Here is a 15,449-nt window from a genome sequence, read left to right as displayed (position 1 = left end):
ACTGTAATTTAGTGTCGCCAAGAGGGTATTCCCCAAAATGTAACTTTAAAATACAGTAATATGCTGTATAACTGTCCTACAGTAAAATACAGTTCATTTTACAGTTAAGTACTGTTAAATTTACAGACATTTCTAACAGTGTGTTTACTTTTTTAACTTGACTGACACTTCCTCCGAGTCAGAATAAAACCAATAAAAAAGGAATGTATGGACTTATCTAACTCTGGGGGATACTGTGAATAAGCTAAAGTCCCAAAAAGTCAGAGTGTTCCTTTAACAAAGAATAAAGCACATTTTAAGAGCCTTTTAAATTTGCGCGACTGAGTTCATTTTTTTTTTCATTTTCATTGTGTTTTTCTTCTTCTGTAATGGCATATGTTTGATAGTTTCTGAAAAAGTTTCATTCATTTTTATTGAAGCAAATGTAATTCCATATAACCCCAGCTACGGCCCTGAAAGTCAAACAATTTCATATAATTTAATTAATTATGTTATGAAAATACTTTTTCATGAATGTCAAGAGAAGAGGATTGTCACCAGCAAACCCAGGATGTTAGTCTTCAGTCCTCAAACATATATATTTACTTTCTGTCCGGCAACAAGTGTTGCATTGCCTTCAAGAACTCCGATTGGCTTTTCTTTTTCATACCATTATTTCCGGACACCTGTAACAAACTGATTGGATGTTGTCTCTTCTTCAGACTGATGGAAGAGAGTCTAGATGTTTCGCAGTCTTCATTGGCCAAGGACCGCCAAAGAGGCTGTCTGACTGAAATGAATCAACCATAGTTCGTTTTGATCAGCGTCGTGTTTAGGGCAGTGAAAATGTTAAATCAATGCATCGCTACAATAACAGACTGACATCTTTCATTCAAGAACATTGTGCAAGTTTACTGGAATAATTGCTCAGAGTCTATGTTGTCAACTTAACATACTTTTGAAAATTGTCAGAGTTGTAAATAGGAGGGCTTTCTTCTTCCAGTCGGGGGTTTGGTGTTAAAGGCCTGAACTGGGACAAAGACTCATCCCGAGGAGAAGACGCCAAAGATGTGCAGCCGGGTCGGTGCTTTCCTTTCCTCATGAAAGGTTGGAGTGGTGGCTGTCTCCCTCTGCCTTCAAAAAAAGTTTTTATGGAAAGACAGAAAAACAAAAACCTGAACTATATTAGAAACGTACACATTTTGTACGTTTGTTAAAATTTGCAGGTTTATGCAACCGACCCAATTAAAGCAAAAATCATACTCACAGACTCTCTATTTAAATAAGGTTTCATTTGTTTTATTCAACAAAGTTTTAAAGCCTTTACAATGAGGACATACAGTATTTCTTCCCAAATCCACATAAAGAAACAGAAAATGACAAAGAGCGGAAAACAGCAAACAGAGTAAATAGAAATAGATGTTAAAAATGTACAAAGAAATTCAAGATGTCCAGAGATTTAAAATAACAATTACATTACAGCATTGCCATAAAATAATTGCTTTGTTCTGAAAAATGTGTGATCGTCAGAGAAAGTCCATCTGGAGAACTGGGAAAGGCATCTCGGTGTTTGGAGAATAGTCGATAGGCGGGTGAAATATGCGCCATGTCCGAAGTGACTCGAGTCCGCAGAGTGTCGTTGGCTCGGGGTTTCTTCGGTATCGGAGCTGTAGCATTGTCGGTCGAAGTCTGGTAGCGACGTCGTTGTTCCTCAGATGAATCTGGGTATGATGCGCTCCCACAGGAACTGCCAAACACATTGCAACATCGGCTGCCAGAAGTTTGCATTCTGCGCTGTCGTAGTCGGCGAGTCTGAGCTCCTCCTGCAGCTGTACATAACGATGGTCACGGATGTAGTTTCTTCAGGCATCGGAGCAAACGGCTGAAACACCACAGAAGATGAGATGAATGATCGTCCAAGGCAAAATGTGTGAGCTCCACAAGCTTTAAATTCAATTTATAGGCTATGACAGGTTACACATTCCCATGAAATTGTCTTTCATTTGCGCTCATGGCTAGCCAAACACACCTAATGTAGGATAAACAGTGCGGTATTAAAGTGTTCGCGCAGCGCTGACCGGTCACAGGCGCGGCTCAATGGACCGAGCTCCGCGACCGACTCGACAGCGCAGAGAGGACGTGTTCACCAGCGCCACCGAGCTGATCTCCCCAGCGCAGCGCTGATCAGTAACAGCGCAGCGCCAACACTACTCTTCATAGCATATAAATTGAATGGAGAGCTTGTGGAGCTCACACATTTTGCCTTGGACGATCATTCATCTCATCTTCTGTGGGGTTTCAGCCGTTTGCTCCGATGCCTGAAGAAACTACATCCGTGAACATCGTTATGTGCAACTGCATATCGCTGTCGAAGCCTGATTTGGGGAGGAGCTCAGACTCGCCGACTACGACAGCGCAGAATGCAAACTTCTGGCAGCCGATGTTGCAATGTGTTTGGCAGTTCCTGTGGGAGCGCATCATACCCAGATTCATCTGAGGAACAACGACGTCGCTACCAGACTTCGACCGACAATGCTACAGCTCCGATACCGAAGAAACCCCGAGCCAACGACACTCTGCGGACTCGAGTCACTTCGGACATGGCGCATATTTCACCCGCCTATCGACTATTCTCCAAACACCGAGATGCCTTTCCCAGTTCTCCAGATGGACTTTCTCTGAGGATCATACATTTTTCAGAACAAAGCAATTATTTTATGGCAATGCTGTAATGTAATTGTTATTTTAACCTCTGGACATCTTCAATTTCTTTGTACATTTTTAACATCTATTTCTATTTACTCTGTTTGCTGTTTTCCGCTCTTTGTCATTTTCTGTTTCTTTATGTGGATTTGGGAAGAAATATTGTATGTCTTAATTGTAAAGTCTTAACAACTTTGTTGAATAAAACAAATGAAATCTTATTTAAATAGAGAGTCTGTGAGTATGATTTTAGCTTTAATTGGGTCGGTGGCATAAACCTGCAAATTTTAACAAACGTACAAAATGTGTACGTTTCTAATATAGTTCAGGTTTTTGTTTTTCTGTCTTTCCATAAAAACTTTTTTTGAAGGCAGAGGGAGACAGCCACCACTCCAACCTTTCATGAGGAAAGGAAAGCACCGACCCGGCTGCACATCTTTGGCGTCTTCTCCTCGGGATGAGTCTTTGTCCCAGTTCAGGCCTATAACACCAAACCCCCGACTGGAAGAAGAAAGCCCTCCTATTTACAACTCTGACAATTTTCAAAAGTATGTTAAGTTGACAGCATAGACTCTGAGCAATTATTCCAGTAAACTTGCACAATGTTCTTGAATGAATGATGTCAGTCTGTTATTGTAGCGATGCATTGATTTTACATTTTCACTGCCATAAACACGACGCTGATCAAAACGAACTATGGTTGATTCATTTCATTCAGACAGCCTCTTTGGCGGTCCTTGGCCAATGAAGACTGCGAAACATCTAGACTCTCTTCCATCAGTCTGAAGAAGAGACAACATCCAATCAGTTTGTTACAGGTGTCCGGAAATAATGGTATGAAAAAGAAAAGCCAATCGGAGTTCTTGAAGGCAATGCAACACTTGTTGCCGGACAGAAAGTAAATATATATGTTTGAGGACTGAAGACTAACATCCTGGGTTTGCTGGTGACAATCCTCTTCTCTTGACATTCATGAAAAAGTATTTTCATAACATAATTAATTAAATTATATGAAATTGTTTGACTTTCAGGGCCATAGCTGGGGTTATATGGAATTACATTTGCTTCAATAAAAATGAACGAAACTTTTTCAGAAACTATCAAACATATGCAATTACAAAAGAAGAAAAACACAATGAAAATGAAAAAAAAAAATGAACTCAGTCGCGCAAATTTAAAAGGCTCTTCAAATGTGCTTTATTCTTTGTTAAAGGAACACTCCGACTTTTTGGGACTTTAGCTTATTCACAGTATCCCCCAGAGTTAGATAAGTCCTTACATTCCTTTTTTATTGGTTTATTCTGACTCAGAGGAAGTGTCAGTCAAGTTAAAAAAGTAAACAGCTTAAGTAATTTGTGGATTAATGCTTATTGGAGACGCGAACTGTTTGAAACGATTCAGTTCGATTTGGAGAACTGGTTCAACCGGTTCACTAAGAAGAAGCGGTTAAATTGAACGATTTGTTCACGAATCGGACATCACTACCGGGAAGTACAGACGTCACTCAGTGGCGCGCATATTGAAAAGTGCTCGCAGTGATTCGTATTACTAAATATGTAAATAATATTTGACCTTCCATCGTCTCAGTCTGTAAAGATGAGCTTTTGTCCTTGAAGTAAGCTTGAAGTAAGCTAGTAAGCAAATATGATTTACATATTTAGTAATACAAAGCAGGACGTGTTGCATACAAACAGTGGCGGACTGGGACAGTAAATCAGGCCGGAATTTGACTACACCCCAAGCCACCTCTGTTGTTGTAGTCACCACCACCCGATTCATGTGTCCACCAGACGGCTAAATTTTTGGCTCTTTCAGTTGTTTGAATTGGGTTATAATTAAAAAATAAATCAAAACCCTTAGACTGTGGACGGGCAAAATAATCAAATGAAGTATCAAAAAGTATCAAGGCATTCACTGTCTCTATTATCTTTCCCTTAATCCCCCTCTCTCTCACTCTGCACATTGAGTTTCTCTGCAATATGAAATAAGCACTTTCAATAATTTATATTAAGCAGCCATCAATTGTATGTCCCAATGAACACAGTCCTACTACTGATGACCTTATAAATCATAAAAGCACATATTTTTCAGCCAGCACATATTTTTCAGCCAGCATGTTTAGTTTTGCTTATAGCTTAAACTTTACCTGAAGGCTCCAGCTCTGACTCAAAAGCTGAACTGTCCACCCCCTGTTGTTCAACAGCAGGAGCACTTGCAGTACTAGTGCTACTGTTGCTTCCTTCGTCACCTTCAAAATTAATAATCATTGTACACTAGGCTAAGCATCAATCATGCCGATGTGAACGCAGCCATCGTTTCGTTTGTATATATATATATATATATATTTATCAGGGGTGAAATGGTTCACGAAATTCACGGTTCGGTTCGATACGATACACTGATGTCACGGTTCGGTACGTTTTAGATACAGCTAAAAGAAAAAATTGGCAGATAAATTTCCTTGATTTTTTACAAATATTTTATTTTTTAAAACTACAGTAACAAAGTATGTTTTTTTTTTTACATTGAACAATGATGGCGCTATTCTTTATCCATCTTCTATGGTGTTTTCTTAGCAGCATACTGTATAAAACAAAAACAGCTCCTTATAAGAAAAAATGAAAATGTTATATTGTTGTATTAGTTATGAACAAATACAAAGATGGAACTCTTTTTATATGGAACTCTATAAATCTTTATATATAGTGTGTTTTTACTCAATTGGTTCTCTATGTGGGCTTTTGTTTTTTGGTACAAAACAGGAATTACGGTCTGGCTGTAGTTACTCACTACAGAGTATGGTCCCATATCCACGCCTATAAATGTACCAATCGCCGCGGTGATGTCTTTTGCCCTGTTTGAATCGGTTGGAAATGTCTGTCTAAATGCTGCGGGGATAGTTTGTGGCGTATGTTTCTCCTTTTATTCGTCTTGTTCCAGATACTGACACACTGGGGTGATGTAAATGAGTTGACATGTTTGAAGTAGCCTATTCCCGCTGGTGTACTCTATTGTCATGTAACCGATGGGACATACCGTTGTTTTTTTATCCACCACTCTCTTGCCATCACCATCATAGCTTACAGGGAATCCAAGGTGCACCCAAACACCAGACCTGTTGGTTATTGAAGGATCTTCTATTTCTGGTCTGTTAAACGCATTAACCATTTTGCAACGAGCCTTCAGCGCGTACTGAATGAGCGAGCGCCTGACTGAGTAGCCTAACATAAACATATAAGTTGGTGTTTATTTTTCTTCGGGGGTGTCAGTGGCGTTGCCTGTAACGTCGTATGGGATATTGGGCTACCTTGCTGAACGCATAACATTATATTTCACTCACTTCTTTATTTTCCAAATGTAATTAATTAGTCCAACGAACCATTCGGTACATAATGCGTACTGTGTACCGAACCGAAAGCCTTGTACCGAACGGTTCGATACGAATACGTGTATCGTTACACCCCTATTATATCTATATCTATATTCTAGATATTTATATATATATAGCGGTGTCATGAGGTATTGACTCCCAGCAGCCAGCTATCACCAAAGCCATGCACTCTCTTCAGCAACCTGGCAAACTGCAGAGGTGGCCCACACAAAAGAGTCTGGAGAGGGCCTGATGTTAGAGACCCAGGGAGGAAAAGGTCTGATGTTGAAAAGCCAGGCAGGAGAGGGCCTGATGTTGGAGGCCTGAACTTTGAAGGCAAAGGCCTGGTTGATGCACATGTATCTATACCTCCAAGGATCATTCCATTGTAACAGGCACCAGGATGGCCAAAACTCTCTCTTCCTCTAGGACAGAAGGAACTGAATTGATACCACATCAGTCTTGTTTGCTTCCCTCTTACGTGCTGGATCCCTCCGTTTTGTCACACTTGCAAAGTCCCTCCACTTATTACTGACTTCTGCTGGGCTTTGTTCATATCCATAGACAGCATCATTTATTTTTTGAGTGATTTCTGCACAGATTTGATTTTTGTCAGCATTTGTAATGCTGTTTTGCAGCTTTGAAAATAGCTGGACTTTATTATTTTCCGCCTCCTCCAAAAAATCAGCAATTTCATGCTTTGAAAATTGGGGTTTTTGTGTCATTTTCATTAACACATGGCAGAATGGCAAGGTGACTTAAATAGGAAAAATTTAGCAAAATAATCATCAGGTGTTTTAAGACCCATCTTTTTTCAGTTGTGGTTGAGTAGCCTATCAATATCAAATAAGAAATAGTATTTATATGAAATTGTGAAATTATTGACATTGGGATCAGAAAAGAGCACATTTTAACTCCATGTGTGTATATAATTGCAGAACAAATGAATGATTCCTTATTACTTGACTCCTATGATGTCATTTCAAAAGCATAATTGGAGTCGAAGAAAAGAGAAAATAAAACCAAATTACTGTATGTGCTCATAGCTCCAGTCAACCATTAGATCGAAGAAGAACGACGGCTCAAACCAACATAGTTTGAACTATGGATCTGCGACACAGGTAACGTAGGTTTTGGGAAACAGCTGTGACTAGCTAGTTCGTTTCCATAACGATGCATCGTACGATGGTGGTTAATCAGCGAGTTACGTCGTAGTACGGGAAATGCACCCCTGAGCGTCATTTACGCCGGCCTCAGCAGTCGGTTGATATCGCCGGGGGCCCCCCCTCAGCCGTGGGCCCCTATAATCGTTGCCCTGTTGACTTGACATAGATTTTCACAATTTAATGATTTGAAAATATGCCTGAATAAACATCTTCATCTAGCATGCCACTTCTGTGACATTTATATATATATATATATATATATATATATATATATATATATATATATATATATATATATATATATATATATATTCATTTAAAAATATGTCACTGGTGTTACATTGTTTCATCTTCATATAAATAATTAGAAACCATATAGAAAAGCATTTAGATTGCCCAAATTTAATCCACAATCATAATGACAGACTCACTACTTAAATCAGTTTTCATTTGTTTTATTCAAGATGTTACACTTATACAATGAGGTCAATGAGGTCTGCCTAAATCCACATAAACAGAAAAATACATAATGAGCGGGAAAATACCACACAATAGTGAATGTGGAACTAATTATGTTGAAAATGTATGAAGAAATCGAAGATTAGATGCCTCAGAGAAAGTCCATCTGGAGAACTGGGAAAGGCATCTCGGTGTTTGGAGAATAGTCGATAGGCGGGTGAAATATGCGCCATGTCCGAAGTGACTCGAGTCCGCAGAGTGTCGTTGGCTCGGGGTTTCTTCGGTATCGGAGCTGTAGCATTGTCGGTCGAAGTCTGGTAGCGACGTCGTTGTTCCTCAGATGAATCTGGGTATGATGCGCTCCCACAGGAACTGCCAAACACGCTGCAACATCGGCTGCCAGAAGTTTGCACTCTGCGCTGTCGTAGTCGGCGAGTCTGAGCTCCTCCTGCAGCTGTACATAACGATGGTTACGGATGTAGTTTCTTCAGGCATCGGAGCAAACGGCTGAAACACCACAGAAGATGAGATGAATGATCGTCCAAGGCAAAATGTGTGAGCTCCACAAGCTTTAAATTCAATTTATAGGCTATGACAGGTTACACTTTCCCATGAAATTGTCTTTCATTTGCGCTCATGGCTAGCCAAACACACCTAATGTAGGATAAACAGTGCGGTATTAAAGTGTTCGCGCAGCGCTGACCGGTCACAGGCGCGGCTCAATGGACCGAGCTCCGCGACCGACTCGACAGCGCAGAGAGGACGTGTTCACCAGCGCCACCGAGCTGATCTCCCCAGCGCAGCGCTGATCAGTAACAGCGCAGCGCCAACACTACTCTTCATAGCATATAAATTGAATGGAGAGCTTGTGGAGCTCACACATTTTGCCTTGGACGATCATTCATCTCATCTTCTGTGGTGTTTCAGCCGTTTGCTCCGATGCCTGAAGAAACTACATCCGTGAACATCGTTATGTGCAACTGCATATCGCTGTCGAAGCCTGATTTGGGGAGGAGCTCAGACTCGCCGACTACGACAGCGCAGAATGCAAACTTCTGGCAGCCGATGTTGCAATGTGTTTGGCAGTTCCTGTGGGAGCGCATCATACCCAGATTCATCTGAGGAACAACGACGTCGCTACCAGACTTCGACCGACAATGCTACAGCTCCGATACCGAAGAAACCCCGAGCCAACGACACTCTGCGGACTCGAGTCACTTCGGACATGGCGCATATTTCACCCGCCTATCGACTATTCTCCAAACACCGAGATGCCTTTCCCAGTTCTCCAGATGGACTTTCTCTGAGGATCACACATTTTTCAGAACAAAGCAATTATTTTATGGCAATGCTGTAATGTAATTGTTATTTTAACCTCTGGACATCTTCAATTTCTTTGTACATTTTTAACATCTATTTCTATTTACTCTGTTTGCTGTTTTCCGCTCTTTGTCATTTTCTGTTTCTTTATGTGGATTTGGGAAGAAATATTGTATGTCTTAATTGTAAAGTCTTAACAACTTTGTTGAATAAAACAAATGAAATCTTATTTAAATAGAGAGTCTGTGAGTATGATTTTAGCTTTAATTGGGTCGGTGGCATAAACCTGCAAATTTTAACAAACGTACAAAATGTGTACGTTTCTAATATAGTTCAGGTTTTTGTTTTTCTGTCTTTCCATAAAAACTTTTTTTGAAGGCAGAGGGAGACAGCCACCACTCCAACCTTTCATGAGGAAAGGAAAGCACCGACCCGGCTGCACATCTTTGGCGTCTTCTCCTCGGGATGAGTCTTTGTCCCAGTTCAGGCCTATAACACCAAACCCCCGACTGGAAGAAGAAAGCCCTCCTATTTACAACTCTGACAATTTTCAAAAGTATGTTAAGTTGACAGCATAGACTCTGAGCAATTATTCCAGTAAACTTGCACAATGTTCTTGAATGAATGATGTCAGTCTGTTATTGTAGCGATGCATTGATTTTACATTTTCACTGCCATAAACACGACGCTGATCAAAACGAACTATGGTTGATTCATTTCATTCAGACAGCCTCTTTGGCGGTCCTTGGCCAATGAAGACTGCGAAACATCTAGACTCTCTTCCATCAGTCTGAAGAAGAGACAACATCCAATCAGTTTGTTACAGGTGTCCGGAAATAATGGTATGAAAAAGAAAAGCCAATCGGAGTTCTTGAAGGCAATGCAACACTTGTTGCCGGACAGAAAGTAAATATATATGTTTGAGGACTGAAGACTAACATCCTGGGTTTGCTGGTGACAATCCTCTTCTCTTGACATTCATGAAAAAGTATTTTCATAACATAATTAATTAAATTATATGAAATTGTTTGACTTTCAGGGCCATAGCTGGGGTTATATGGAATTACATTTGCTTCAATAAAAATGAACAAAACTTTTTCAGAAACTATCAAACATATGCAATTACAGAAGAAGAAAAACACAATGAAAATGAAAAAAAAAAATGAACTCAGTCGCGCAAATTTAAAAGGCTCTTCAAATGTGCTTTATTCTTTGTTAAAGGAACACTCCGACTTTTTGGGACTTTAGCTTATTCACAGTATCCCCCAGAGTTAGATAAGTCCTTACATTCCTTTTTTATTGGTTTATTCTGACTCAGAGGAAGTGTCAGTCAAGTTAAAAAAGTAAACAGCTTAAGTAATTTGTGGATTAATGCTTATTGGAGACGCGAACTGTTTGAAACGATTCAGTTCGATTTGGAGAACTGGTTCAACCGGTTCACTAAGAAGAAGCGGTTAAATTGAACGATTTGTTCACGAATCGGACATCACTACCGGGAAGTACAGACGTCACTCAGTGGCGCGCATATTGAAAAGTGCTCGCAGTGATTCGTATTACTAAATATGTAAATAATATTTGACCTTCCATCGTCTCAGTCTGTAAAGATGAGCTTTTGTCCTTGAAGTAAGCTTGAAGTAAGCTAGTAAGCAAATATGATTTACATATTTAGTAATACAAAGCAGGACGTGTTGCATACAAACAGTGGCGGACTGGGACAGTAAATCAGGCCGGAATTTGACTACACCCCAAGCCACCTCTGTTGTTGTAGTCACCACCACCCGATTCATGTGTCCACCAGACGGCTAAATTTTTGGCTCTTTCAGTTGTTTGAATTGGGTTATAATTAAAAAATAAATCAAAACCCTTAGACTGTGGACGGGCAAAATAATCAAATGAAGTATCAAAAAGTATCAAGGCATTCACTGTCTCTATTATCTTTCCCTTAATCCCCCTCTCTCTCACTCTGCACATTGAGTTTCTCTGCAATATGAAATAAGCACTTTCAATAATTTATATTAAGCAGCCATCAATTGTATGTCCCAATGAACACAGTCCTACTACTGATGACCTTATAAATCATAAAAGCACATATTTTTCAGCCAGCACATATTTTTCAGCCAGCATGTTTAGTTTTGCTTATAGCTTAAACTTTACCTGAAGGCTCCAGCTCTGACTCAAAAGCTGAACTGTCCACCCCCTCTTGTTCAACAGCAGGAGCACTTGCAGCACTAGTGCTACTGTTGCTTCCTTCGTCACCTTCAAAATTAATAATCATTGTACACTAGGCTAAGCATCAATCATGCCGATGTGAACGCAGCCATCGTTTCGTTTGTATATATATATATATATATATTTATCAGGGGTGAAATGGTTCACGAAATTCACGGTTCGGTTCGATACGATACACTGATGTCACGGTTCGGTACGTTTTAGATACAGCTAAAAGAAAAAATTGGCAGATAAATTTCCTTGATTTTTTACAAATATTTTATTTTTTAAAACTACAGTAACAAAGTATGTTTTTTTTTTTACATTGAACAATGATGGCGCTATTCTTTATCCATCTTCTATGGTGTTTTCTTAGCAGCATACTGTATAAAACAAAAACAGCTCCTTATAAGAAAAAATGAAAATGTTATATTGTTGTATTAGTTATGAACAAATACAAAGATGGAACTCTTTTTATATGGAACTCTATAAATCTTTATATATAGTGTGTTTTTACTCAATTGGTTCTCTATGTGGGCTTTTGTTTTTTGGTACAAAACAGGAATTACGGTCTGGCTGTAGTTACTCACTACAGAGTATGGTCCCATATCCACGCCTATAAATGTACCAATCGCCGCGGTGATGTCTTTTGCCCTGTTTGAATCGGTTGGAAATGTCTGTCTAAATGCTGCGGGGATAGTTTGTGGCGTATGTTTCTCCTTTTATTCGTCTTGTTCCAGATACTGACACACTGGGGTGATGTAAATGAGTTGACATGTTTGAAGTAGCCTATTCCCGCTGGTGTACTCTATTGTCATGTAACCGATGGGACATACCGTTGTTTTTTTATCCACCACTCTCTTGCCATCACCATCATAGCTTACAGGGAATCCAAGGTGCACCCAAACACCAGACCTGTTGGTTATTGAAGGATCTTCTATTTCTGGTCTGTTAAACGCATTAACCATTTTGCAACGAGCCTTCAGCGCGTACTGAATGAGCGAGCGCCTGACTGAGTAGCCTAACATAAACATATAAGTTGGTGTTTATTTTTCTTCGGGGGTGTCAGTGGCGTTGCCTGTAACGTCGTATGGGATATTGGGCTACCTTGCTGAACGCATAACATTATATTTCACTCACTTCTTTATTTTCCAAATGTAATTAATTAGTCCAACGAACCATTCGGTACATAATGCGTACTGTGTACCGAACCGAAAGCCTTGTACCGAACGGTTCGATACGAATACGTGTATCGTTACACCCCTATTATATCTATATCTATATTCTAGATATTTATATATATATAGCGGTGTCATGAGGTATTGACTCCCAGCAGCCAGCTATCACCAAAGCCATGCACTCTCTTCAGCAACCTGGCAAACTGCAGAGGTGGCCCACACAAAAGAGTCTGGAGAGGGCCTGATGTTAGAGACCCAGGGAGGAAAAGGTCTGATGTTGAAAAGCCAGGCAGGAGAGGGCCTGATGTTGGAGGCCTGAACTTTGAAGGCAAAGGCCTGGTTGATGCACATGTATCTATACCTCCAAGGATCATTCCATTGTAACAGGCACCAGGATGGCCAAAACTCTCTCTTCCTCTAGGACAGAAGGAACTGAATTGATACCACATCAGTCTTGTTTGCTTCCCTCTTACGTGCTGGATCCCTCCGTTTTGTCACACTTGCAAAGTCCCTCCACTTATTACTGACTTCTGCTGGGCTTTGTTCATATCCATAGACAGCATCATTTATTTTTTGAGTGATTTCTGCACAGATTTGATTTTTGTCAGCATTTGTAATGCTGTTTTGCAGCTTTGAAAATAGCTGGACTTTATTATTGTCCGCCTCCTCCAAAAAATCAGCAATTTCATGCTTTGAAAATTGGGGTTTTTGTGTCATTTTCATTAACACATGGCAGAATGGCAAGGTGACTTAAATAGGAAAAATTTAGCAAAATAATCATCAGGTGTTTTAAGACCCATCTTTTTTCAGTTGTGGTTGAGTAGCCTATCAATATCAAATAAGAAATAGTATTTATATGAAATTGTGAAATTATTGACATTGGGATCAGAAAAGAGCACATTTTAACTCCATGTGTGTATATAATTGCAGAACAAATGAATGATTCCTTATTACTTGACTCCTATGATGTCATTTCAAAAGCATAATTGGAGTCGAAGAAAAGAGAAAATAAAACCAAATTACTGTATGTGCTCATAGCTCCAGTCAACCATTAGATCGAAGAAGAACGACGGCTCAAACCAACATAGTTTGAACTATGGATCTGCGACACAGGTAACGTAGGTTTTGGGAAACAGCTGTGACTAGCTAGTTCGTTTCCATAACGATGCATCGTACGATGGTGGTTAATCAGCGAGTTACGTCGTAGTACGGGAAATGCACCCCTGAGCGTCATTTACGCCGGCCTCAGCAGTCGGTTGATATCGCCGGGGGCCCCCCCTCAGCCGTGGGCCCCTATAATCGTTGCCCTGTTGACTTGACATAGATTTTCACAATTTAATGATTTGAAAATATGCCTGAATAAACATCTTCATCTAGCATGCCACTTCTGTGACATTTATATATATATATATATATATATATATATATATATATATATATATATATATATATATATATATATATATTCATTTAAAAATATGTCACTGGTGTTACATTGTTTCATCTTCATATAAATAATTAGAAACCATATAGAAAAGCATTTAGATTGCCCAAATTTAATCCACAATCATAATGACAGACTCACTACTTAAATCAGTTTTCATTTGTTTTATTCAAGATGTTACACTTATACAATGAGGTCAATGAGGTCTGCCTAAATCCACATAAACAGAAAAATACATAATGAGCGGGAAAATACCACACAATAGTGAATGTGGAACTAATTATGTTGAAAATGTATGAAGAAATCGAAGATTAGATGCCTCAGAGAAAGTCCATCTGGAGAACTGGGAAAGGCATCTCGGTGTTTGGAGAATAGTCGATAGGCGGGTGAAATATGCGCCATGTCCGAAGTGACTCGAGTCCGCAGAGTGTCGTTGGCTCGGGGTTTCTTCGGTATCGGAGCTGTAGCATTGTCGGTCGAAGTCTGGTAGCGACGTCGTTGTTCCTCAGATGAATCTGGGTATGATGCGCTCCCACAGGAACTGCCAAACACGCTGCAACATCGGCTGCCAGAAGTTTGCACTCTGCGCTGTCGTAGTCGGCGAGTCTGAGCTCCTCCTGCAGCTGTACATAACGATGGTTACGGATGTAGTTTCTTCAGGCATCGGAGCAAACGGCTGAAACACCACAGAAGATGAGATGAATGATCGTCCAAGGCAAAATGTGTGAGCTCCACAAGCTTTAAATTCAATTTATAGGCTATGACAGGTTACACATTCCCATGAAATTGTCTTTCATTTGCGCTCATGGCTAGCCAAACACACCTAATGTAGGATAAACAGTGCGGTATTAAAGTGTTCGCGCAGCGCTGACCGGTCACAGGCGCGGCTCAATGGACCGAGCTCCGCGACCGACTCGACAGCGCAGAGAGGACGTGTTCACCAGCGCCACCGAGCTGATCTCCCCAGCGCAGCGCTGATCAGTAACAGCGCAGCGCCAACACTACTCTTCATAGCATATAAATTGAATGGAGAGCTTGTGGAGCTCACACATTTTGCCTTGGACGATCATTCATCTCATCTTCTGTGGTGTTTCAGCCGTTTGCTCCGATGCCTGAAGAAACTACATCCGTGAACATCGTTATGTGCAACTGCATATCGCTGTCGAAGCCTGATTTGGGGAGGAGCTCAGACTCGCCGACTACGACAGCGCAGAATGCAAACTTCTGGCAGCCGATGTTGCAACGTGTTTGGCAGTTCCTGTGGGAGCGCATCATACCCAGATTCATCTGAGGAACAACGACGTCGCTACCAGACTTCGACCGACAATGCTACAGCTCCGATACCGAAGAAACCCCGAGCCAACGACACTCTGCGGACTCGAGTCACTTCGGACATGGCGCATATTTCACCCGCCTATCGACTATTCTCCAAACACCGAGATGCCTTTCCCAGTTCTCCAGATGGACTTTCTCTGAGGATCACACATTTTTCAGAACAAAGCAATTATTTTATGGCAATGCTGTAATGTAATTGTTATTTTAACCTCTGGACATCTTCAATTTCTTTGTACATTTTTAACATCTATTTCTATTTACTCTGTTTGCTGTTTTCCGCTCTTTGT

General features: G+C 40.4%; 2 long non-coding RNA genes across 3 annotated transcripts; both read right to left on the bottom strand.

Moving 5' to 3' along the window:
- Positions 1 to 1,256: 1,256 nt before the first annotated feature.
- LOC127941946 (uncharacterized) lies at positions 1,257 to 8,737 on the bottom strand. 2 transcript variants are annotated; one of them, XR_008149226.1, is made up of 2 exons: positions 8,332 to 8,737; positions 1,257 to 1,861 (listed from the first exon to the last, which is right to left on the bottom strand). It is a non-coding gene; the product is annotated as an uncharacterized LOC127941946 (long non-coding RNA). The 2 variants fall into 2 exon arrangements; XR_008149225.1 differs by lacking the exon at positions 8,332 to 8,737 and adding an exon at positions 2,009 to 2,414.
- A 5,239-nt stretch (positions 8,738 to 13,976) lies between these two features.
- Positions 13,977 to 15,056, bottom strand: LOC127941954 (uncharacterized). Its single transcript, XR_008149234.1, has 2 exons — positions 14,651 to 15,056; positions 13,977 to 14,503 (listed from the first exon to the last, which is right to left on the bottom strand). It is a non-coding gene; the product is annotated as an uncharacterized LOC127941954 (long non-coding RNA).
- Between the last annotated feature and the right edge of the window lie 393 nt (positions 15,057 to 15,449).

Source organism: Carassius gibelio, chromosome A21, assembly GCF_023724105.1.
Source record: "Carassius gibelio isolate Cgi1373 ecotype wild population from Czech Republic chromosome A21, carGib1.2-hapl.c, whole genome shotgun sequence".
NCBI lineage: Eukaryota > Metazoa > Chordata > Actinopteri > Cypriniformes > Cyprinidae > Carassius > Carassius gibelio.
This window is presented reverse-complemented; position numbering and strand designations above follow the sequence as displayed.